Source organism: Mytilus californianus, unplaced genomic scaffold, assembly GCF_021869535.1.
Source record: "Mytilus californianus isolate M0D057914Y unplaced genomic scaffold, xbMytCali1.0.p SCAF_14, whole genome shotgun sequence".
NCBI lineage: Eukaryota > Metazoa > Mollusca > Bivalvia > Mytilida > Mytilidae > Mytilus > Mytilus californianus.
The window spans coordinates 30422864-30449491 of NW_026262626.1; the positions used below are offsets into that span (position 1 = coordinate 30422864).

The 26628-nt window shown below is 33.3% G+C and overlaps 1 long non-coding RNA gene across 1 annotated transcript in view; it reads right to left on the bottom strand.

Annotated features, from left to right (window-relative positions):
- LOC127724785 (uncharacterized) overlaps positions 1-26628 on the bottom strand; it is an 87361-nt gene that overhangs the window by 34142 nt on the left and 26591 nt on the right. The gene's annotated exons all lie outside the window — the stretch shown is intronic.

A 26628-nucleotide genomic window follows, 5' to 3' on the forward strand; every position in this document is an offset into this window, starting at 1 on the left:
TTTTGGGGACTACTCTTCAGCTACCGACGCCAAGTTCTTAATTTGAACAAGAAATATAGAAAAGAGTCTTAACGGGCTATTCCTTAAATTAATTCTAGAAAAATTGCATCCAGGAAACTTACTTTCTTTTTTGAAATGATACCAAAATCTACGTTTTATCATACATAATTCTATAGTTTTTGGAAATATTCAGAGCTCTCTGTAACATCCATAGACAAATAAAGAACACAAAAAAAAAACAGAACAGAATGAATTAACTATTTCCTTGAAAATCAGCACAAGCAATAAAACAGAATTTCAGCTTTAGAGCGAGAGCAAGAGGTCATAATTCTATATTACACAATTTTGAAGTTTTTAGCCGGACAGAATCCAGAAACATGGGGAAAAATTAATATATAATTTATAAGTGAAAAAGTTCGTGTATATTTTGTTATAATAAAACACCCATGCAACCACGCATCCCATATTGCATGATAGGACACGACACTACTTTTATTTAGTGTTTCGGCAGTTTAGCTTGGGATGGTCATTTTAAGATGCTATACTAGTATTTGAATATAATCAAATATGAAAGTTATTCATGTATATATTGATATATTTATATTTTAATTCTTCTTCAATAGATCTAGTTATTATGACAGATCTGCCATCATCAGGGGTCCAACTGTCAATTTTATGTTAAAGTCTTTAACTTTGATCTACTAAGCATATCTCCAACACTCTTGTGTTTGCTATACGCAACAATTGGTGCTGTATTGAATATTTGTACACAATCTTCGTCTAACTGTAATAAATGCCCGTGTTTCATAATACGTTTCTTTATTTTACGTATATATATATGGATTATATTTAGTTATTAAAACTAATGGAATATTTTGTTTTTCTTTTGATTTGTTTTGTTGTAGTAATTCAGTACTGTCAATTGATAAAGCATCAGTAATACTATCATCTATTTCCACGTTATCATAACCCCTATCTAATAATTTCACTTTGAAATTAGTTAGATTGTTTATTAATTTGTTATGGTCACTTGTGTTTCTAATTTGCCGTATTGCTTCACCTTTAATAAATCCTCTGAATACATGCTGTGAGTGACAGCTATATCTGTGCAGAAACAGATAAGAATTGGTTTCTTTAAAATGTAGTCAAGGTCAAGCATGCCATGTGTTGTAAATCTTTGACCTTTGATTACATCAACATCTAAGAACGACATTTTATCGTTTGAGATTTCATATGTGAACTTTAATAAGGAGTTATAATTATTTGCTAGACGAAACGAATCTATAATTTAATCTAGATATGCAGATCTGATTAACTTTCATAACTTTGCTACTGCAAAAATATTTTGTCATTGTTCATTAATTTTAACTAAACAAATGATTAACTACGCAAACATTACTCCAAGTACAGTACTTGACTGTACTTCTACAAGGAGGGTTAATATTTAAAAAGAGAGGCAAACGATACCAAAGGAACAATCAAACTCAAAGGTCGAAAACAAACCGACATAGCCATGGCGAAAAACGAAAACCGACGAGAAGACAAACAGCAACCAACATATCACAGCATAGAAAACAAAAAACTTAGCAACACGAAACCCATTTAAAAACTGGGATGATCTCAGATGCACCGGAAGGAAATTAGATCCTGCATTTTGGCCACGGAGGATTTTTTTTTCAAATATGAAAGTAATTGTGCAAAAACAATCTTTTTTAGAAAGCCTTCAAAGTTTGTTTATATGAACATCAAGATTATTTTTCACTCGTTTTATGGGTTATTTTCTTTTTGACAGTCCGTATTTTCCTAAGATCCAGAAATTTTTGTAGTAAAAAATGTATATGTTTCAACACAGGGAGAAAATTTCGCACCCGGTGGCGGGCTACATCTGGCCCCTAAACGAAAATGTGTACTAATTCATTAAAGAGGCCCCTGACTTGGTAGAGGCACAAACATGCAGCGGGTCCAAATGTTTACAAAATTTATTTTTCACACGATCTTTTTGACGCAACTTTACAAAAAAATGAGACGAAAGTCAAATGATTTTTATTTGATCTCTTGATGGATATATGTCAACAGTTTGAGAAAAGGTATCACTCCAAGGGATTGAAATTTCAACTTTTGACCAAATTTTGAGGAAATGTGTGACACCTTTACACCACTTTTAGCAAAAACATGTAGGTTTGTGCCATGGATACGTCAAAAATACATTCTAGCTTTAACCTTTCAACTTCTGGATATCAAATCTATACAAAATACTGATTACATACATATACACAAATATGACACAAACAGTATTAATTTGTAAGAAAGGAAAGAAAAAGGGCTGGTAAAATTTATGTATATTGTTATCTAACATAAGTACCAATATGAGGACAAATCTCATTTCATGATGTCATTTTCAAGAAAAGAGCAACGAAAGCTACCATAACATATCAGCTTTCTACTCTACTTTGAGGACTATTTTATAAACATTTGGGGTCTTCTTTGTTGAACTCCTGCAAGTCTTTCATTTTGCCCATACAGCTGTCGTCGTGTCAACCTCTGTCTCACCTAGATTCTTTGGCGCACGTTGCTGTCTACGACTTTTGGTTCGTCTTCTACGCCCTTTTCAAGGTACTTCACAGCTATTAACCTGACATTCTGGAGGACTAACCACATTGCCTACAAATCCAACTGTTTTATTTCGACGTAGATATCTTAAATGTCTGATTTTACTCAGAGCTTCTGTAAACTACTGAATCTAACCAAATGAATAAAATAGAGAATGTGTCCATGGGACACAAATAATGGCCCGCTTGCATATATATAGCATTATAAAGGGTCATTACTAAAAATCGATAAAAGTGACGCCATCCAAAGTAGCACATGATCTGTGTATTATGGTAATAAGCATTGTGTATACGTGTCATAACATTTGGTTGGGGCAAAATTTAGAGAGAAGGGAAACTAACTGATTGGACGTACACGTGTACGGACGGACAAGGTTAACACTTAATGCCCCCTACGCTGCGGCGGGTCTTAACAAATTCAGACATTTTTTATACTGAAATTGTACATACCCGACAAATTCCCGACTATCCCTACGACCCCTATACGACCAGGTCGACCTGGTCTGGTCAAGATCGGGCTGAGATCGAGTATAGTTGATTTGGTCTAGCTAGTTGAGTAAAGAACGTCTAGAGATTGTGAATTGGTCGGAATTCGAATATGTTTTCAATTAGTGGTCGGGTGGGAGTCTTGATGGAGACATTAATGAGTCGTGAATGGTCGAGTTAAGGTGCGTTTACACGATACGATTTTCCGTTCGATTTTCCATCCGACTTGATACCGTCGCACAGGTAAATCGTACAGCGTTCTGTTCACACGATACGATTTTCCATTCGATTTTGAGCAGATTTGAACAAGTGCTTTTATTTTTCTAAACACAGCAACTTCCGAAATTATCTATACGGCATGTAATGGGCAATTATATTATTAAAATTTAAACAAATACTATTGAATTATTGATTGGTGATTGGTTAATGAATTTTTACCAGAGGCTCCAAGGAGCCTGTAATCGCTCATCTGATTCACAGAAGTCAAGAAAAGAATTTAAAAAAAATTTCAAACTGAAAAAAATTGACAACCGAAAAAAAAAAAAAATTAAATAAAAATGATGGGCCCCCTCCCCCTCTGTCATTTGAAGTCTAATGCATGTCAAAACCCGTTTCCAAGGACTATTCCTCCAAAATATGATTCCATCCAGCCTAGTTTTTTATAAAAGTAACTTTTAAACTTTTATATGAGATTTTATGTTTCTTTATTTTTATTAAGTTTAGTACATATTGCACTACCATAGTGATCGTACTGGCCGTAATAATGTTTTCTTCGTAAACCTGTAATTTCCGTGAACGGATAAAAGACCCAAGCTTGACAAAATATTTAGCACAATATAGAGTGTGGTATGGGTTATAAGGTTACCTTGAATAATTTTGTTTATATCAATGGTAATTTATTCCAAATTATATCAATCTTGAAACAAAGGTGAAAAATGCAAACATTTGTTCAGCATGTAATCTTAGACTCTGTTTTTTAAACAAACACCAATTTTGAAAATGAATTCTACACCCAACAGATTGATATCGGTGTCAACATTTAATTCTGATACAACTTCTCTCTTCAGATACACGTATTATGTTTTATAAAGTCGAAATGTAACCTCCGTGCGTGAAATGTAATATCCGTTGAAATTTTGGTGAAGGGTGATTTCTTTCACGTCCGCACTTCTGTCGAGTATGGCATGCCAAATAAACATTTAAATAATTATTACGGATGGCGAATATATAAATTACAGAACAATTACATACATCGCAATTGAGACGACATAACGAGGCACCATGTGACACTTTTAATTTTTCACTGAATTGTTCAAGTGTAACAGAGTTGGTTTTTTCTCAAATCTAGAAAAAAACCGAACCGGATATTTTTACATCAATATTAATCCAAGTAGATAAACCCGTTTTCAATATTCAAGATATGAAACTTTTATCAAAATATAGATCTAATAGAGAGTTCAATACTATTAAAGAATGGAACTCTCTAAACAGATAACAGTTGCTACATGCGTCTTGATTTATTACTTCATGTACGTCTTTGTTTTATAGGCACATGTTTTTGTGTAATTCACGTCTTTTTGATAGAGTTAAGCCACTATATTCAATTAATATTTTATAGTGCTTCTTTTCGTGTTGAAATGTCATACATATACTACTTTTTAGGTAAGGGCGAAGTTTGGCGCCTGTTTAAACGTTCAAACTTGCTATATTATATGCATCTGTCCCAAGTCAGGAGCCTGTTGGTCAGTGAATGTCGTTTGTTTGTGAGTTTCATAGATGTTTCTGGTTTCTCGTTTTGTAAATTATAGATTAGACCGTTAGTTTTATTTTTGTTTGAATTGTTGTACACTGGTCATTTTGGGACCCTTTATAGTTGCTGTTTTGTATGAGCTAAAGAAGGCTCCGTGTCGAAGGCCGTACTTTGACCTATAATTGTTAGCTTAAATTCGCTGTGACTTGGATGCGGAGTTGTCTCTTTGGCACTTAAACCACATATTCTTGATATGTATAATGTTCACAAGTATTTATAATTATTTGTGATTTTTTTTCAAACTTATTTTAAATCATATATACATGTGCGAACTAAAGTATGGTTTAAGTGTGGCATGAATATAGGAAAATGATACCTTTTTATAAAATAACGTTAAAGGTCTTCGAATCCATGATATAGTCCAGCTTGTGCAATACCATAAATTAGAAAATTTAGAATAAATAAAGGGATATGAGACTTTTCAATCCCTGAAAAAAATTGTCAAGATTCAAGGTCGACACACGTCAAAACATTATCGGACTAGGAATAGCTAGCATGATTTGTTTTCCTTAAAAATGTCAATTCGATTTTTCAGTATTATAATGATCCCTAGCAATACTCTCAGTTCACAAATTCCCGGATCTAATTAAGTTTTACCCCGAAATGCAGAAGTTTACTTTTTTTTAAATGGCACGACTATTCCAAGAGCTAAGAAAGTTTGACCTAATTTTCTGATTTGGAGTATCGTCAAAGGTTTCTGAGATACAAGATGGGTTGATTCCTGATGAAGCCAGGGGCAAATTTAGGGAGTGGGGGCAGGGGGCCCGCTCCCCCTTTTTGTGGGAAAAATTTGGTTGATTATATAGGGAATCACTGAAGCATACATGACTGGAGCGGGTCCCTCTTAGGCAGTCAATGGCCCCCTCTGATGAAAATTTCTTGATCCGCCACTGGAAGTGGTATAGATTTTATTTTTCATCCGATTTAGATGGAATTTTGTCCATTGTGTTATTCATTTTGATCCCTTTTGGAAATGTCAACGGATTTTAAATAGCTCATACGGTTATTGAGTTAAAAGGGTAAAATACTACTGAAAATTACACTTTGCCACACTTTTCTTATGGTATTTAATATTTTTATTTTCCAACCGAGATTAATGGGATCTTTGGCATAAAGTTCCTCATTTTCATCTCTTTTAAAAAATAGAATTAAATGCCGTATCCAAATCCTTATTGTGTCTACCTTATTACTGTGTCCACACTCTTTGTTTCAACACTTACCCAATGAACCGCGATTTCGCGGGAATCATCTAGTGTATTCTTATATCAAAGAAAATACCTCGGCTAGACGTTTTATAAATGTATTCGATAATCGTTATATTAAAACATATATGTGTGCATGTCCATAGGATTTTGATTTTTGTGAAATTTTATTAAAATGCCAGGTACAGCTTTAATATTCTGTAAGATGTTAATACACATAATTGGGGCATGCCTGTCCACAAGTTTTTTAGCTCACCAGGGCCCGAATGGCCCCATTTGAGCTTATGCCATCACTTGGCGTCCGTCGTCGTCCGTCGTTTGTCGTCGAAAACTATTTCAAAAATCTTCTCCTCTGAAATTACTAAGCAAAATACCTTCAAACTTTAACTAAATGTTCCTTAGGGTATTTAGTTAATACATTGTATCCGAAGTTTTGATCCATCGACAAACATGGCCGCCATGGCTAAAAATAGAACATAGGGGTCAAATGCAGTTTTTGGCTTATATCTCAAAAACTAAAGCTTTTAGAGCAAATGGGACATGGGTTAGAAAATAATGTTCAGCAAAGTAAGATCAACAAAAAAATTAATATGACCAAAATTGTCAATTGACCCCTTAAGGAGTTATTGCCCTTTAAAGACAATTTTACACAATTTGTTCATCAAGTTTGCTAACATTTAAAAATCTTTCTCTCTGAAACTATTGTGCCTAATACTTCTTAACTTTAAATAAATGTTCTTTTAGGAATCTAGTTTATGAATTGTATCCGATTTTTTTATCAACAAACATGGCCGCCATGGCTAAAAATAGAACATAGGGGTCAAATGCAGTTTTTGGCTTATATCTCAGAAACTAAAGCATTTAGAGCAAATCTGACTGGGGTAAAATGTTCAAAAGGTCAAGATCTATCAGCCCTAAAATTTTCAGACAAACCGAACAACACATTGTTGGGTTGCTGCCACTTAATTGGTTATTTTAAGGAAATTTTGCAGTTTTGTGTTATTATCTTGAATATTATTGAAGATAAAGATAAACTGTAAACAGCAAAAATGTTCAGCAGAGTAAGATCTACAAAAAAGTTCATATGACCAAAATTGTCAATTGACCCCTTAAGGAGTTATTGCCCTTTAAGGACAATTTTACACAAGTTGTTTATGTTTTTTAAACTTTAAAATCTTCTCAAATGAATCTAGTATAAATTTTGTATTTTATTTCCTTGTACCTCAAGAAACATAGACACTATGGCTAAAATGGAACATATGGGTAAAATGCATTTATTTGCTTTTGAAGAAAATATGACAGATACAATGAAAATTTAAATGGCATTTTTAAGCCACTCATTATTATATATTGAAAAGCAAAAATAATCATTGACGAAAGATTTAAGCAAAATAATAACAGTTGAGCGATTCAGGCCCTTGAGAGCCTCTTGTTTTTTTTTAAATATATAGAAAATTATAGATAGTTTGACGAGCTCATTTTTTCATTCAAGCTGCATAAGGTAAGTTAACTGCCTTTTGTTAAAGATTGGAGGTTACAATAAACCATCAGATTTTATGGGCGCAACATGGTATTCAGAATTAAGAGTATAGCTGATTGGTTGATATGTGCGCCCGTTATTTTTTGTTATTAGAGACTTCGTGGATTCTGCATTATACCAAAGGCCAAATAAATTATTTTCCTTAGCCCTAACGGAACTGAGATGTCTTTTAAATGCTAGGATGAGACACGTATTTTTAAGTGCAAAATTGATAGGCATGGGAGATAAGTACAAATTACGCTAAGAAAAGCTACACGAACCTATATTTTTTGGACCAAAAAATACTGTCCTAATAACTTTTCTTTAATTCTAGCAAGGTTTCGTTAACAAAAACACTTTCTAAAGTCTGTATCTCGAAAAAGGCTATCATTGTCGCCTATGGGGAAATTAATTGTTTATTTCAATCTGGAAGAACAACATAATGGCATACTTTATAGAATTAATTAACTATGGCAGGGGCACCAAATCCGAGGTGTCTTACGTGTATACACAACCAGTTTACGGTTTTCTTTTGTATTTTATTTAATTAATGCAGACCTATCTGCATGCATACAGACGGGCCACGGGGTTATATTCAATATGTAGTTTTTATTTATTTTTCTCTACTGTAGATAAGTGACAATTTTATTTCCAAAAAAGTAGATACAAAAATATTATCTACAAGTGTAGTTCAAGTTAATTTTAAAAACTGTGGCGTTTTAATGTATATATACTATTGTAACTATGTATATTGTTTTTTGTGTATTATTTGTAAAAAATAATGATATACATTGTATTAATAAGTTCATTGTGAGCTCTTTTAATGGGAATAAAACATCCTCCTTTAAACGTTTTGTCGATTACCACTGAAGTGAAATAATTATAAATAGATATCAGAACGCGGACGTGATAGAAAGCCTATTTAGTACATTGACTAGACGGAAGCCGGGAAGGAAATAAGATGAGTTAAAAGTTAGATATTGCAGTAGCTAGTAAGTTACGCCAGGATTTACGTATTATTTACGATCATCTTAACTTACGACGGCTTTGTGAAACGGCTGTAAAACCTACGATTTATTTACGATGGGCGTACGATGACACGTAGACTTACGAAGGCTTTGTGAAACGGTGGCAAGGTTTATGAACAAAAGATGACACTGCTCCCTTTACGAAATAAACACGTTTAGAATGATGTGAAAGTCGGAATATTGTCGATTAAAATTATTTGCTTGATTTTTTCTTGACATTCGACTTCAGATTTTAGTGTTCACACGGTACGATTTTAGTCGAAAGCAGGTGCATAGGTAAAAATCGAATGAAAATCGAATGGAAAATCGTATCGTGTGAATGCACCTTTAAAGAAATTCTGAAGTTAACAAAGTTTACTTATAGTTCACAAAAAAAAGAACTAATTTGAACTTTTTGTTAAAATTCATCCAAATACTACAGTCAAAGGTTGTCGTTTTCATCTTGGACAAAATACAAAATTTAGGTTTAGCTAATGAGGACAAAGATAGGTCAAATGAAATAGAAAAATGGTTAACGCAGATTTTCTGATTGCCATTTCTTCCAGCGGAGGAAGTTGAGGACGGTTTTGCTGACGATATAATGTCAGATGTTCCTGATAATAAAAAATGAAATAAATTTGCCGACTACATAAAAGAAATTTACGTAACTAGTGAGTTGAAATTACAGTGTGGACGACTGTGTCTAATGAAGTAACAAATCGTACCAACAATGGTCCAGTCTTTTTACAGCTATTACCACATGTATTATACCCATCGCTATCGCTCGGAAATAATCCAATATAAATGCCCAACCCATTGTAAAATGAAAACAAATCTATACGGCTGCCACAAATTATTTCTTAAATATAAGAATTGAAAATGTGGTATGCAAACTATGTTCTTAACAAATATGATAGACAACCACCAACATTTTCCTTAAAAAAATCATAAAAATCCATAAAATTCAGGTTATTCTCACAATAAAAAGTCAGGTGAAAACTCAGGTGAATTACAGATAGAATCGCGCAAGCGTATTAATACAATTTCTTCACGCAAACGAAATGCTTGTCATTTTGAATTTCGCGCAAATGTAGTTCGCTCGTATAATACGTTTACAGTCGCGCAATCAAAATCCCAAAACAAGTTATTTTATACATATAAAGTACCAACGGGATTATATGTTTATGTACGTTACAATGTATTCGGCGTAAGATGCTTAACAAATATATGAAAAACTGCAGTCGCACTATATATCATGACACCAAATATTGAAACGTAGCATCACACAAAATAACTCTTTTGATAATAGCAAAAAAAAAAAACCTTAAAAAAACCCAAATGGTACTGTCATATAAACTATTTGCATATATATGTAAGACTCATCGGTCTCTAATCGACGGCCGTTCCTCAAATCGACGTCCAAATCCGACGACATTAAAATAACATGCCAAATCGACGGCCAATTTTATACCCTACTAATCGACGTTTTTTTTGTTGTTCTCAAATCGACGTCCACTTTTTAGCTTCTCTAATCGACGTACGCTTTATTGATTTGCTGCAATGACGTCATAACTTTATCAAATGACCGATGTTTATACAGGTTGTGATATCAATTTTAAATTTAACAGATTATATAAAACTAAGGAGATTTGGTATGATTGCCAATGGGACAATTATGCAATAGAGTACAAATGAAGTGGATGTAAGCAATTATAGACAACCGTACGGCCTTCAACAATAAGAAAAACCCATTCCGTAAAGTCGGCTATGAAAGGCAACGACATGTAAAATGTAAACAATTCAAACTAGCAAACAAACGGTCATATTTATAACAAAACAATTCAGAAAAAAACAAATATGACAGGCATAAACCAACGACAACCACTGAACTACCGGTGTTATATAGACATTCTTCCCCCATGCCAGTCCCCCCCCCGGGGGAAAACTATCATGATCCAATTTTACCCCCGGGGAAATGTTGTATCATTGCCATTCTTCCCCCAGCGAAAAATTGGCAATACGTATACATATAGTCACTTTCCCCCATGCAAATCTTTCCCCCACAGTATAGATTTCACTATATACAGTCAAACCTGTTTTAAGAGACCACTTATGGGATAGCAAAAAAGTGGTCTCTTAAAACAGGTGGTCTTTTAATAAAGGTTCGATATTTATGAAATGTACTATACAGAGGGATCTAAAATCGGTGGTCTTTTAACACAGTTTTTTGCTTAATACAGGTGGTCTCTTAAGCAGGTTTGACTGTATGTCTAAAAATTAAAATCAGTGTTAGACATAGATTTTTATGTTGACAAATTTTTTGCCCATTTACATTTACACAAGTCTGTCTACATTTTCATCGGTCCGTCTATGTGTCAACAAGTCTGTCTTCATGTTCACCTGTCTATCTACATGTTTACAAGTCTGACTATGTCCACTAGTCCGTCTACATTTTCACCATTCTGTCTATGTGTCCACTCGACTAGTCTGTGTCTACATGTTCAAAAGTGTGACTACATATTAACCAATCCTTCTTTGTGTCTTCTATTCTGTCTACATGTCCAACAGTCTGTCTCTGTGTTCACTATAGTTTATTAACATGTTTACCATTCTGTGTATGTGTCCACCAGTCTGTCGACATGGATATCAATCGGTCTATATGTCTACCAAGCTGTGTCTACATGTCCAACAGTCTGTCGACATGGCTATCAGTCGGTCTATATGTCTAACAATCTGTGTCTACATGTCCAACAGTCTGTCGACACGGCTATCAGTCGGTCTATATGTCTACCAAGCTGTGTCTACATGTCCAACAGTCTGTCGACATGGCTATCAGTCGGTCTATATGTCTACCAAGCTGTGTCTACATGTCCTACAGTCTGTCAACATGGCCATCAATCGGTCTATATGTCTACCAAGCTATGTCTACATGTCCAACAGTCTGTCGACACGGCTATCAGTCGGTCTATATGTCTACCAAGCTGTGTCTACATGTCCAACAGTCTGTCGACATGACTATCAGTCGGTCTATATGTCTACCAAGCTGTGTCCACATGTCCAACAGTCTGTCGACATGGCTATCAGTCGGTCTATATGTCTACCAAGCTATGTCTACATGTGCATCAGTCTGCTACATGTCCACCAGTCTGTGTATGTATAGAAAAGAAGATTTGGTATGACTGCTAATAAAAACTCTCCAGAAGAGATCAAATGATCGACACAGAAATTAATAGCCATAGGTCACCGTACGTCCTTCAACAATGAACAAATCCCATACCGCATAATCAGCTATAAAAGGTCCCAAAGTCACAAATGTAAAACAATTCAAACGAGAAAACTAACGGCCTAATTAATGTACAAAAACGATCGAAAAACAAATATGTAACACAGCAGTCTGTCAACATGTCTACCAGTCGGTCATTATGTCTATCAAGCTGTGTCTACATGTCCATCAGTCTGTAACATGTTCACAAGTCTGTCTACATGTTTAACCGTTTGTAATTGCATTTTGTTGTGTTGTTTCGTCTGATCGTCCAAATCATCAATTTGCTAACAGCTACATGCATTCTTTTGACCTGAAAATTCACTGGGTGTATTCTCCATACCAATACCCTTCACCACACCACCCTTTGTTTACACCGAACTCCAAACCCCAGGGAAAAGGCGTCTTTTACTTTCATTTAATTAACATGATTTTTCACAATGAAATGTATGCAAAGCTTTTCTTGGTGAGTATTTTTTTCAGGTAATGCAAGATGCACAACTTATTTGGTCTCAATTTTTTTTATCGTCTTGATATAATTTGTTCACATCGTAGGTGTCCGTAAATGACAAAGTCAATCTTCGTGCTCATTTATGTTTGTGCATCCGATCTTTAACTTTGTATTGTGCAACACAGGTCTGAAAATTGCAAACATTTTTTTAGGGGCCAGCTACAGCCCGCCTCCGGGTGCGGGATTTTCTCCTTGTGTTGAAGACTCATTGGTAACCTTGTGCTGTTTTCTGCTCTTTGTTGGATGGTTGTCTCTTTGACACATTCCCCATTTCCGTTCTCAATTTTGTTGTTTTCAAGATGGAAAACGGCATAACTTTATATAAATACAAACAAAAAACAATATCCCAACTTCTAATTACGTAGGTTTTCTGTCTCTGCACGGGTTTCTCATCGTTGTTTTTTTTTTTTTTTTTATTTAACTATTCCTTACTGGCAATTCTTGTTTGCGTTCAAATGCCAAACAGTTTTCGTTGGGGTTCTTTATAAGCCAAGGAAAATTTTAATATGTATCGCCAAAACAATTCACGTTGCAATTTTAGTTTTTTCTGACAACAGGCTAGTATAACTAGTAAACCTGTATTTCAATGATGCAATTAAAGCATCAAAATTAAAAAACCTACTTATATCCGGTTGACAAACTTTCGTTTCACAACCATAATAATTATACATGTTTTCGCAGTAAATGTCTGTCTCTGCATGATTGGTGTCCTTTTTTATATGAAATGTAGCATTGTTTCATAGATATATATCTCGTTAGCAGTTATTTCGTTATTAAAGAACAACCCGTCTGGAAGAATATAGTCATATTAGTTGAAATTGGCTTTGACATAGCTTTCGGTAAATGAGTGTGCTCCTATTTCGGCGCTTTTTTTGTAAGTTAATTGTTTATTAAAAACGCACTTATACTCCCATAATATGGACATATGGCTTACAAACATTACACATGATATACATATAATACAGTAACGCAATGAAAATGAACAATATTGTAACCCGTACCTCTACAGTTTTAGTGAAGCAAATTGTAATTAATATTTTACAGTTTTTCCTATTGTGTGCTGTCCTAGGTTGGAGCTTCTTTGTGATTTTTTTCGGGGGGATGGGGTGTCGAGCGCCCACGAATATGTTTGATCCCGCCACATTCTGTATTCGCCATTCCCATGTTAGGTGTTTGTAGTACAGTGGTTGTTGTTGGTTCGTTTTGTTCTCGTAAACTATTTTGTTTTAATAATTAGGCCATTAGTTTTCTCGTTTGAATTGTTTCACATTTTTATTGCCGGGGCATTTTATAGCCGACTATATGGTATGGGCTTTTCTCATTGTTGAAAGGCGTACGGTGGCCTATAGTTACTTATTGCCACGTCAGTTTAATACGTTGGATATTTGTCTCATATATGCTGGATAGAGTCGACCCTGTGCACGTTTAGGGCATGCGGGATCTTTTCGTAGATCTTGTACAGCTACAACTGATGGGGTAGATATCTGCATTCGATTGATGTAGTTTCTGGTAATTCCTGTACCTCCACGTCTCCCATGCTGGTTGGAGCGGGTATACCGATAACCACTGGGTTTTGATGATGTTTCATCCGTATCGGACTTCTTCTGAAAGAAAGCTTTCAGGCGGCGAGTATTTTTTTCTATCCAGCTTTCGGTGTGTTCTTTTTCTTTGTCATCTCTCTTTTAGTTGTTATCTTTCCTAATGGCGGCCATCTAAGTGGTAGAGTGTACTGTCCATTCCTCCTGGTTAAAGACCAGTCGGCAGTTGTACTTCCTTGTACAGCTAGTACATATACCGATGTGACATAATTGGGTAGAGATAGAATAGGTTCTTTGCATGATTCATATGAAGTCATTTTACCATACTAGTATTACGAGACATCATAAACATGTCTGTCCAGGGGAATGTCTTCTTACTGACCTGAAGTGGTTTAACTAATTGTATTCGTCTAGTCATATAATACTAAGGGTTCACGAATGAAAATGGATGTGATCACCACATAAGAATGTGCTTCATGTATATATATATATATATAAGTATTCTGATATCAAATGTATATTAATACGCCAAAGGTTCGGTACCGCTAAACTAATCAAAAGAAGTTACTATTATTTTTTTGGATTTCTAACCGACATCGCCGATGTTAATAATTTACAAGGGGGGAAAATTAGCTTCTCGTGCTATTAGGGGGGAAAATTGGCCTGATCCTGGTTTGTCCCCCCTTTCCCATCACGCTGAGGGGGAAAAGTAGGATCATGCCAATTTTTCCGGGGGGAACTAGATCGATCCAGTTCTACCGCCCGGAAAAAAGTATGGGGGAAGAATAGCAATAGGACACCGGCACATAAAGAATTTGGCGAAATTCAACATGTGTGTGAGGGGGTACGCCCGACAGTCCGACGCCCCTTTAGTCCGACTGTTCAATAGTCCGACGGTTCGATAGTCCGACAGTTAAATATTCCGACAGTTAAATATTCCGACAGTTCAATAGTCCGACAGTTCGATAATCCGACAGGGTGACTCATAATTATACAAGTCAAGGGCTTAAATATTCTTATTTTTGTCCCGCTATCACACTTAGAGTGTTTATTTAGGCCTTTCAACCCTTCTTAACTTGTCTAAGCAATTTCTCTTCTCAGTTTACCCCGAGTATGATTTAACGTAACATATTGTAATAATACGCACGTGTCAATGTGCAAAACCAAACATAAAGTGTACATTTTTTTTTTAACTTCTGCCATTAAATGTTTAAAACTGTTTGAACCTTCAAAGAAAAGGACTTGGGCCAATTTTCCCGCTATTTGTTCATATACGTACTGGTGTAGTTCGATAATTGAGATAGACAATCTCAAATCAATCAAACATGTAATGAGGTTTTTTTTCTTTTTTTTTAATTATTAAACAGTGCTTTTTAAATAAAAGATAAAACCCAAATGGTGATACTTGGATTAATCATAAATCACATACTTTTTTCAGGAACTTTAAGATTTAAACAATAATACTTCTTCATGGTTGTAAAAATTCTTCATGTTGAGGAATCTGTCATTTAAGCGACTTTTGAAATTGTCATTTAAATTAATTTATATTCTGAATACCAGGGAAAATGGTCTTTATGTATTTTCACAAAAAAACAAAAAAGTTGTAAGATTCCTTCCGTATTATGAAATACTAGTATAATATGAGACATTCAGATTTGAAACCTCATAGCTGACAAAATTGATTACGTCAGTATAGCGATTAGACGGTATAAAAGGACGGACAACACCAAATTAAAATGCATGAACTTCAAACTTTTTATGTGAAAAAAACGGTGATGTGTGTTCCCCGGTTGATGATGCAAGCACAGGAAGTGTCAAAATATGGCTCTGTACTATATTTGTAGAAATGTCAGTATATGTTTTTGTAAATTGACATCTTTGGTATGTTGAAAGTTCACATGTACAATACAATATCTATGTAACGAAAGCTGAAACTATAAAATTTTCTTATCATTTTCTGTAATAGTCCCCGAATTTTTTCACTTTTGGAATAACCAAACCCTTCCAGGCCTGGCTGAAGTGTGCTTCACACGAATACAAGAACAAATCGACTGAAAGCGGTGTACAAATTGTACCAGTGTTTGTTCAAACACAGACCCCTAAATCAACAATATGCTGTCAATTATGAAATCAAGTATCTTCCATGTACATTTTGTTGGAATTTATAGTTTATAATTATTTTATTTGCTCAAAGAGTCAAAACGGTTAAGACGCACGTTTTTCGAACTTAGGAAGTCTTCTCCTGGAAACAATACTACAATTTAGTTCACATGTAAAATATATATGCACTAATGTTGTACAAAAGATAATTTCGAGGAGATAGATTTAAAGCATAACTAGAAAGAGAAGCACACAGGATGAAGAAAAAGCTACAAAAATAGACGAAAAAACGTGAGTGAAGTATATGGATACCGTCACGGAGTATGATGATGTATACAGCATAGTATAGTAATGTTCAAAGTTAGACAATAAGGTATCTTTTAGACCCTCTGATAAATATAATTATAGACATTTTTGCAGTGTTCTTCATAACTAAGGTCCAGCGGTACTTCCTTGAGTCACCTAAGCAAAATTATCAGTTACTATTTCAAGATTTTGTATATTCATTTTAAACTTTAACTTTCACAATAAATCTGGCCAAGTGTTTCGATATATATTTGTATCTATTTTCAACATGTTCGTTCCTTTTTGCATCAGAAGAAAGAGTTACTTCTAAGTGTTTAGGAATATCGTTGAGAATAGTGTACACAATTTCATCATGAATCAAAATGGTCATAATCGCCTTAAGTTTCAAAATGCTTACAACTTCCAACTTTCTTTCATTGTCTGATTTTTTATTCAAAGTCTTTTGAAGATGTCAATATTGTAACCAACTAGTGTTTGAATTACACCAAAAATAATGGCACAGTCAGGAACCTAATGTTCAGTGGTTGTCGCTTGTTGATGAGGTTCATAAGTGTTTCTAGTTTCTTTTTTATATGGATTAGACCATTGGTTTTCCTGTTTGAATGAGTTTACGCTAGTCCTTATTGGGACCCTTTATAGCTTGATGTTTGGTGTGAGCCAAGGCCAAGGTGTTGAAGGCCGTACTTTGACATATAATGGTTTAAATTTACAAATTGTGACTTGGATGGAGAGTTATCTCATTGGCACTCATACCACTTCTTAAGATTACCAGTTGCCTTAGTTACAGGGTCATGAGACGAAAATAAAGGGAAAACAGGTATAATAGACAAACGGAAAAGTAGGGACATACATTTAATAGAGTAGTCCGATTTCGGTAATCTGCATCTATTCTGCCTGCTTGGCCCTGATGCATGTATACATTTTCTGTTGATAATCAATTTGACATTATAATTATAAAAAAAGAAGATGTGTATGATTGCCAATGAGACAACTCTCCAAAAGAGACCAAAATGACACAGAAATTAACAACTAACTATAGGTCACCGTAAGCATGTCTTACTATGGCATAACATTTTTATGGCAGTGACAATATACAGCTACATCCAGTTTGATGAATCGATGTTACCACTGTGCTACCATCTTGTTGTTCTATTTCACATTTCTTTCCTGCTTTACAACAGTCAAGAGAGAACTGAGGAATGTTGAAAATCAGTTTACCAATTATCATGGTCAATTTGTATCGATTTAAAACTGTCTGAACATCGGAAGATAATGTTTATTCTTTACAGGTGAATCTGGTCACCATAAATCCTTCGAAAATGCTGACAAATACAAACTTTGAATATCGAACACGAATTCTTTGGCAATTACAAAAATATATGTCTCCTTTACGTTACATACTATAAAAATACCCAAATTTGTATATATTTTTATAAAACGTATTGTTCATTTGTAATGCCATATTTTTCGATACAATTTGACGTTCAATCTAGCTGGGTATTTGCATAATATTGAAGTGGCAAAACTATTATGCAAACTTGTTGTCTGTCCATAAAGTGAGAACTGTAAATAATACCTGGTTAATCGGATTTCTTATGAGTAAAAAATCCAGGCTTTAGAAAAATTTAAAAAGTGCCTAGAATATCAACCAATGTTAGAGTTAGATTTGATTATTTACTTCCTCCCCGGCAGGGGCTGTATATATATATATATTGACTGTGAAATAAAGACTGGCTAAACTTTTTGGGACATATTAGCAAATCGGTAACCTAATTTTGCGAAAAAAATGGACAGTATACATCCCATTTTAGCGAAATAAGAAAACACGTATGTCACTTTACGGAAATTGCTACGTGTTCCTTCTATTATTTGTATTTAGATTGTAAGGATACAAAGTGGATGTGTTCATAAAACTTGTTTTTCTTTTTTGTTTCAATTACTTTTATTTATATTTAGTAATTAATACATGACTTCGAACAGTTTAATATTTCATCGTTTCTTGAAAATTCTTATATACATGTAGTCGAATAGACTACGTGTGTACTATAATAAAACTTATAACGAACATACATTTCGCTAATCTGTGCTATAAAACAGACATGTAAACATATAAATTCTGATGATTGAATTCAGCATAAAATGAATAGTACATCTATCTCATTCTTGTATTTTTCATCATACAATAGACAATTTATAACTTGTGATTGCTGTATGGTGATTTTTACTAATTTTGTAAAGTCTCGCAGCGACTTTAAGACGTTCAAAGGCATTGTTTTTCGTACCCGTACCTTTATCTTGGTTGTTTGCCTGAAATGTTGAGGGATTCGGTATCATTGTCTACACTATTCTTTCTCTCGGTAGCACAATACAAAGATTATTTTACCCCTAATCAGACAACTTTAAACGGATGTAATCTCTTTCATCCAGCTTTAAATTTTATAGGGTACCAAAAGAAAGAAGAAAGATTAAAGTGCCATATCAGTCTAAATGTCGAACTATTTTTTTTATGGTTTTACTTCTTTCAAATAAATTTAGGAATCGATTGCAAAAAACCCGATTTCAAAATTCTGTGTATTTAAAATGATGAGAATTTCATTGACATAATTATTACATAATTAGTTGCTATATTGTGTTGTCCACACTTGAATGAAATAAGCTTCTTTGTTTTTCATTCCATCCGAAAATATTTTAAAGATTCTTGTACAACACAGTTTGAACTCCGAAACCATGTCTCAGATTTTCCCTCCTTCTCTCATAAACCTTCAATGAAGATGTCAACCTCAGTTTATAAGAGATCACTAAATTTAATTGGGTAAAACATTTGTTCTATTGATGTTTTTTGGATCTGAGACTATATGTTGAAGATAACTGTTCAAGGAACAACATGTGTGAAAATCAGGCATATAGGGGCACACTTCTAGTACTGTAGCTAATTTCATTTAAAACTACATTTTAATGTCAAAAATGAATGTGTCAAAATTGCATAAATAAGAATTTTCCTACTTGTACCCCGTTTACTTCGATATAATTCACACATGTACCATTTGGATACTTCAGCATAAATCAGTTAGGTTTTGACCAGTAAGAAAGCATTTCATTTCAGCAATTCTAAATATACAAAGAAAATGCACACACCTACGCATCAATATACATGTGGCGGGAGAGGTTATATCATCATTGACCTTGCTGTAAGTCACGGTTGCTACTGATATGGTCAAAACTCCGCTTATTATGATAAACAGTTACAATAAATAATTACAGAAGCTTAATTACACATTGCATTTTCAATATTGATTTTATTCCTCTTAGTACATAAAATAATATATTTTGTTTTTTTTGCATTCATTTTTGTTACAAAAAGTAAGTTATGCATGTGTACAAAAATGATCAGTCGGTCAGTTTAGATGATCTTTATGGGGGATTTCTAGAAATATATATTGTATACAATGACAATATGGTGTTTTAATCCAAGTATATTTTTTTTTTATTTTTGCAGTTTGAAAATGAAATATTTAATTCTTTTAATAAGAATTCATATTTATTACATTATCCTCAAGAAATTCTAGTATAAACATCAGCAACATTAATTGTTAAAAGAAGTAACAAAAACAGATGAAAATTAAATTTTGATAAAATTTAGTTGCTTTTTTTATTGTGCTACCTTAAATATAATTCTAAGATAAGCATGATATAATTTCATCATATGCTATATATTATAGCCTAAGCGACATTAATTACAGCATAGGGTACATAAATTATAGCTTAAGCTGTAGTTTATATAGCATATGCTGTATTAACTGTAGCATATGCGAAATAATTTACTTTTGACCTTTTCCGTACGCCATAGACATCTACATTACAATATACAAAATACCCTTGTAAAAACACACCATCGCCTCACAGATCATTTCATTTGATCCAGCCAAAACTTCCTTTTGTACATATATTTAGGGAACAATGTGTCCTATGGAAAGATTAATCAAGTAGTTGAAAACTGTATACAATGTATACATGTGATTCAATAAATGGATCATTGATAAAGTGAAAAGTTTAGTTGTTAATGGTTGATTGCATATTTTAATATGATGTATGTAATATGGTTTAAACATGCATGTATGTGCATTGATATTTATGTGGTTATTTTGTAGCCTCCTAGTACGAGTTCTGCTATCTGTAGTACAACTGATAATAATAGTAACAAAAGGAAAAAGGTCAGCTGATAGTGACAGTCTTGAAGATCGTTGAACTTTGTTAGAAAAGACTACTAAGATTGAGAAAGTAAAAATATTGAAAGAAAAGGTGAAAACGCTATGCATGCAACAGGACCCAAGTGAATCTCTGATATTACTTATTTTAGAAGAACTTGCTCAGTGTTCCAGAAGAGTGAACCATGAGGAGGAAGATGTTTTTGAGAAGTTTGCAAAACATGTTAATAGACATTAGTTGAAGTTGGATATACCTAATCTGTTTGTCTGTATTGAGGGTGATATTTAGTTGATCTTTGATTTAACTGGAATTAAATTATGATGGAAACAGCCTTATGTTTAAATGAACCTATTTAAAAGTAATTCTAGAAATTTGTTCTCAATTTTGAGATGTTTACTAATGGATGTGTATATAATTTCATTGATGTGTTTAAAGATGTCACAAAAATCTGTTTGGCTTAGAAGAAGATTAATTGTTGCAACATTTTTTGTTTTGTTTTATTTAAGAAATATTGTGTTGAATGATTTTTTATACCAATGTATACTAAAATGTTATGTATGGTTGAATTTTTTTATTTAAATTTCTTTGTCTACAGTTCGAGGGACACTGATTCCCTAGTGGTTTTCCACGTGGATTGTAGGCGAAGGGATTTTTTTTCTTTTCAAAGTGTGACTAATGCTGGTTAAATACAAATAAACAAGTTATTATTGGTTAATATATTTTCTGCAGAGTTGTGAAGAATCAAGTGGAAATACATTTGTCAATGTTCCTGATTGGGAAGTAAAGAGTGGATTTAATCCAACAACAGTAAAAGTAAGAGACAAGCCGGCATGGTTGACGCTTGGGGGTGAAGTCCCTTTGCTTACAAGCTTTCCACGTGCTGAAGATGTGATTCAAATAATGTTCACTTTGATATGAATTCATTGCCTTTACGCGACCCTGATAAGTTTGTATGTGGTCAAATTCATGAGAGTTTATTGAATTGGAAGGTTATTTTGAATTAGGAAATTATTGATAAAGAATTGTGTACACGTATCTTGAAATGGTTAGAGAATGGTGTAGACATTCATGACTTTTTCCATCATTTTAAAGGGAGAGCATTTGATTCTGAGGTGCCACCAAAACCAATTATCAAAATTAAAGTCTCTGTAAACAGTTCGTTAATTTTATTTCAAATGAGTTATGTGAAAGGCTTAAATTTGTTAAGAATATTTAAAGTTATGCGTGTACATTGTATATATAAATATCACCTTGTGTTACATATATGATATTGTTATTTAATGCGAGCATAGTAGCATTGTAAAGAAATAAAGGAATAATATTTAATAAAAGTGTTGAAGATATTTTTGTTTTAAGTTTTGGGAATACTATTCCTTAAGGGAAAACCTTACTAGGGTGTAATTTGAAATTGGCCTGCAAATATGCTGTATGGACAACAGAGTATTCTATGCCCATAACTTAACATGAACTGGATGCAAGATGATATCAATCACTGAGGATATAGGTATAGTCTCATTGGTTGATATCTTTGGCGGAAGTACATGTGATACATTCTCATCCTTTCAACATCCAAGCGGTTGGTTTAAGGGCTATATTTGGTCAGACAATAAATATTGACTGTTTGGGTTGATGAGGTCCTTGATATTTCCCCCCTCTCCCACCCATTAGTACCAAAATGTGGATAGGTTTTTATATTTATATTTTGTTATTGGTATTACATGTATGCATTTTGGGTTGATGAGCATGAGAAAACATTAGAAAAACACAAGAATTACAATGTGATCAAATGTTTGAAGGAACACACCTTTACTTTAGCGTCTGATGAGGCGATTTTCACGGGAAAGTTTAATGAGGGCAAGTGGATTCGTATATTTGTGTTCGCTATTTTTTTCGAATGGTAAATAAGATTATAGATCTCAGATGACAATATTGTTGATTATTATGATTCATTTTCGATCTCCAGAGTAGTTTTGTTGTAAACAATTCAACGATATATCCAGTGTGCTCAGTAATCCTCATTTTGGTTTCTGAGATGTATAGATATTATCTTATATTCGGTTCTCTCCTATAAAGTTTTCTATGCCAATAACTTAACATGAACTGGATGCAAGATGATATCAATCACTGAGGATATGGGTATAGTTGGAAAAGAAAAGAACTCAATTTTACACAACTTAATGAAAATGAGTTTATGAGTTTGAGATCAGGCAGTATCAAAGGCGATTATAGATTATTAAGGCTGTTTGATCTAAATACAGGACCAGGGTCAATCTTTAAAAACAATCAATTGTATTTCATTTTTATATCCGAACATAGCTGCTTTATAAGTGCAAGTTGTACATATTTTAATAAAGTGCAATTAAGACTTGTCTTAAATTTCCCATGGTGAATCTGTAATTTACCTGAACAGGTAAACTTGAGTCTAAAATATTTATCCCAGATGATACCATGGTCACGCTTTTGATTAAGCCCAAATGCCCTGCACCCAATAATAAAACATAAGGTAAAAATGTAAGTAATTGTCTTATATCTAAAAAAGCAATTATACATACAAAAAATCTGAAAGGGATTAAAAGATTCAGAATTCAGAATCTGTCTACCCTCCATTTCCCCTAAAATTGTCAGAAGAATCCATGGCAAATCTTTAAGGAATTTTTGGTCCTCAATGCTCTTCAACTTCGTACTTCATTTGGCCTTTAGCATTTTTTTATTCGAGCGTCACTGATAAGTCTTTTGTAGACGAAACGCGCTTCTGACGCAAATATAAAATTTCAATCCTGGTATCTATGATGAGTTTATTAATAACGATTGTCAAGTTCATTATGATCAATTTGACCCAGATCTTTTATCGTTGATTTATAACATACTAAAACGTATATACAAATTATAAAAAGTCAATAAGAAACAATTAGCAATATAAAGTTAAGAAGATGTGATATGATTGCCAACTCTCCTCCCGAGACCAAATGAGCAATGCATGGACTCGTTATAATGTATCAAAATTGTGTGCGCATATAAACATGAATATAAAAAAGAGGGACGAAAGATACCAGAGGGACAGTCAAACTAATAAATAAACAATCGATCAAATAAACAGACAAGCACAAGTAATCGTATAATGAAGATTTTTCTATGTCTGTTTGATTTCAAGTTATAGAGTAAAGATGAATATAAATCATCATTTTACCTACTAGTATATAAGAACGGCATTTTGTTGGCTGGATGAGTCAACGAAATGGTTATTCCTAGTGTCTCCCTTGTTATACTTCCGAATGTTGTAAATATGAAAATTAACGAGGAAGAAAAAGCTTAATACAAAAATGGAAAATTCAAATTGAATTATATGTATACAAATTACACATAAGGTTTAAAATTTTAATCGTAATCTTAATGGAAAGCCTTGATGCAAAGCCAAATTTATACTAGTAACACTTCATAGCACTCAAATTAAGATAGTCCGCAGTACCAATATGCATCTCACCTAGGACCCATAGATAGGACCAATGCATGTATTGTCAATTGTGCAGTCAGAGTAAATAACTTTATGACATCCTTTTTTCATGTTGCTCTTGGTGTAAAACAAGGTTGTATTTTATCGCCGACTTTATTTTCTATCTATGTAAATGATTTAGTCTCAGATATTAAAGAAGCAAATTGTGGTATTCAAATAGATGACATAATGGTCTCTATGTTATCATATGACATTGCATTGATTGCACCTGATGTAGAGAAACTGCAAAAGCAGTTGGACATTTTAAACAAGTGGTGTGAAAAGTGGAGATTAACTCTAAATAAAAACAAAACCAAAATTGTTCATTTTAGAAATAAATCTATACAAAGAAGTAATTTTCAGTTCAAATGTGGTGAACTTTGTCTTGAATATGCAACTTGTTATAAATATCTTGGTGTACTTTTGAATGAATTTTCGGATTATTCAATAATTGCCAAAGAACTGTATAAATCAGATAATAGAGCTCTTGGTGTTATTAAAGCAAAATTTTGTAAAACTGGTGGTATGAATTTTGATGTATTTACTAAATTATATGACACTTTTGTCAAACCCATTTTTACATATGCTTCCGGTGTATGGGGCATTAATATACATAATTGTATAAATAGTTTGCAAAACAATGCTTGTAAATTTTTCTTAGGCTTAAGCAAGAGAAGCAGCAATCTAGCTGCTAGAGCTGATATGGGTTTTTTATCAGGTGATGCACTACTAAAAGTTGAAGTTTTTAAACTATGGAATCGTCTTAAATGTGACAATACCAGTTATATATATGTAAAAAGGTTCATACCTGGGCGATTAGAAGAAAATCGTCATGGGATTATAGAGTTTTACAGTTAGCTCGTAAATATAGTTTGATTCAAAATGTAGAAGATGAAATTAATATGAGTAATGTATGGGATTCTATACAAACTTTTGAAAAAGAATCTTGGCATCATGAAGTATGGAATGATAAAAATAATGTCAATGGTAATAAATTAAGATTTTATAGATTGTTTAAAACTTGTATTGGTACGGAGCCTTAGGTAGTTAATAATAGATGCCACCGACGTATTTTGTCACTTTTCAGAGCTGGTTCGTTACAACTTAAAGTTGAAACAGGTCGATATGCTAGACCACCAGAACCTCTACAAGACCGTTTATGTATTTTTGTGATAGTGGCCAAATTGAAGATGAAAAACACTTTCTTTTTAATTGTTGTTTTTACTCTGATATCAGACATGAATTATATGCCAAAGCCTGTCTTTTAAATGTTGATTTTGAGTATTTATGCGATATTGAAAAACTTTGTTATTTTATGTGTAATGAGAATGTGGTTCCTCTGTTAGCTAATTCCCTTTATTATATGTTTTACCGACGTAAACATGTCATCTAGATATTATATATCTTTTTTATTTTTTTTTTTTATTTACGAAATACTTTTTAAATGTAACAAAGTTGTCCTTTTATGTATGTATTAGATGTTTGTTTTAATGAAAGTGTCTCGCAAGTCGTTTTCGGCTGGCATCCTTTTACTAAATGTTAGGTTCTTATGACTTTTTGTGTGTATATATAGATACTGTAATGGATGGTGACACTTTAATAAAATAAATCTTATCTTATGTATTAGTCCCAGATCACGATGTGTATGTGACTTTATATAGACTAATTTTGTGATAAATTCTGATACACATGTATATTGAAAAATATCTAGCGTTTTGTTAATTTTCCAATGGTTTCTGTAACATGTTTGGTGTAGAACTTAAATTCTTGCTTTATATGGACTGATTTATGATAAATTCTCATATCTAAACATATTATACTGTCTGGACAGCGTTACACAGTAATGCTAAAAGTATAATATGGTGCTTAAATTGACTGCTTACATCAATGTTTAAGTTAACTCTATTTTTGGGGGCATTGTACCAATTTGTTTTGATTTATTTTTTATATATTCACTCAGCGACAATTAAAGACTTTTCATTACATGAGGAAATAAACACAACAGTTCTGAAAAAGAGATAGAAAAAATTGATAAAACAGAATAAAGATACAGGACAATTTCAATGAGACAAGAACAAACAGTTTGTAAGAGCTTTTTAAAAATATTTTTTACTATTAATATTTTCAAATTAATCATTGATGAAAACTCCAGCAGTTATACGGATATTTACCTGAAGTAAATTAGCTTTATGTTTTTATAACCTAATCGGATTTAACCCCTTATTTCAAGTACTCCTCCTATTCCTACATGGATTTCTTACAAATGACATACCAGATTTTAAATGTAAGAATAGGAGGAATAAACCCCCACAAACATATTCCTAATCAGGATGATAGTAAAGATACTACCCGAACGAAGTAGTGTTCTATAGTAATCCTGTTTTATTACCACCCTCCATGCTAACTTTGAAATTAGGACAGAAAACAATCGTATATATTAATCCTGTTTTAATCCAGCCTTCCATGTCAAAAGGCAAAATTTCCCATAAGAGTCACACCATCCATGTTAAAACACTAAATTTCCAATAGGGGTGGGACTAAAACAGGATTAATATATAAGTGTCTTTTTATTGAATTTATAT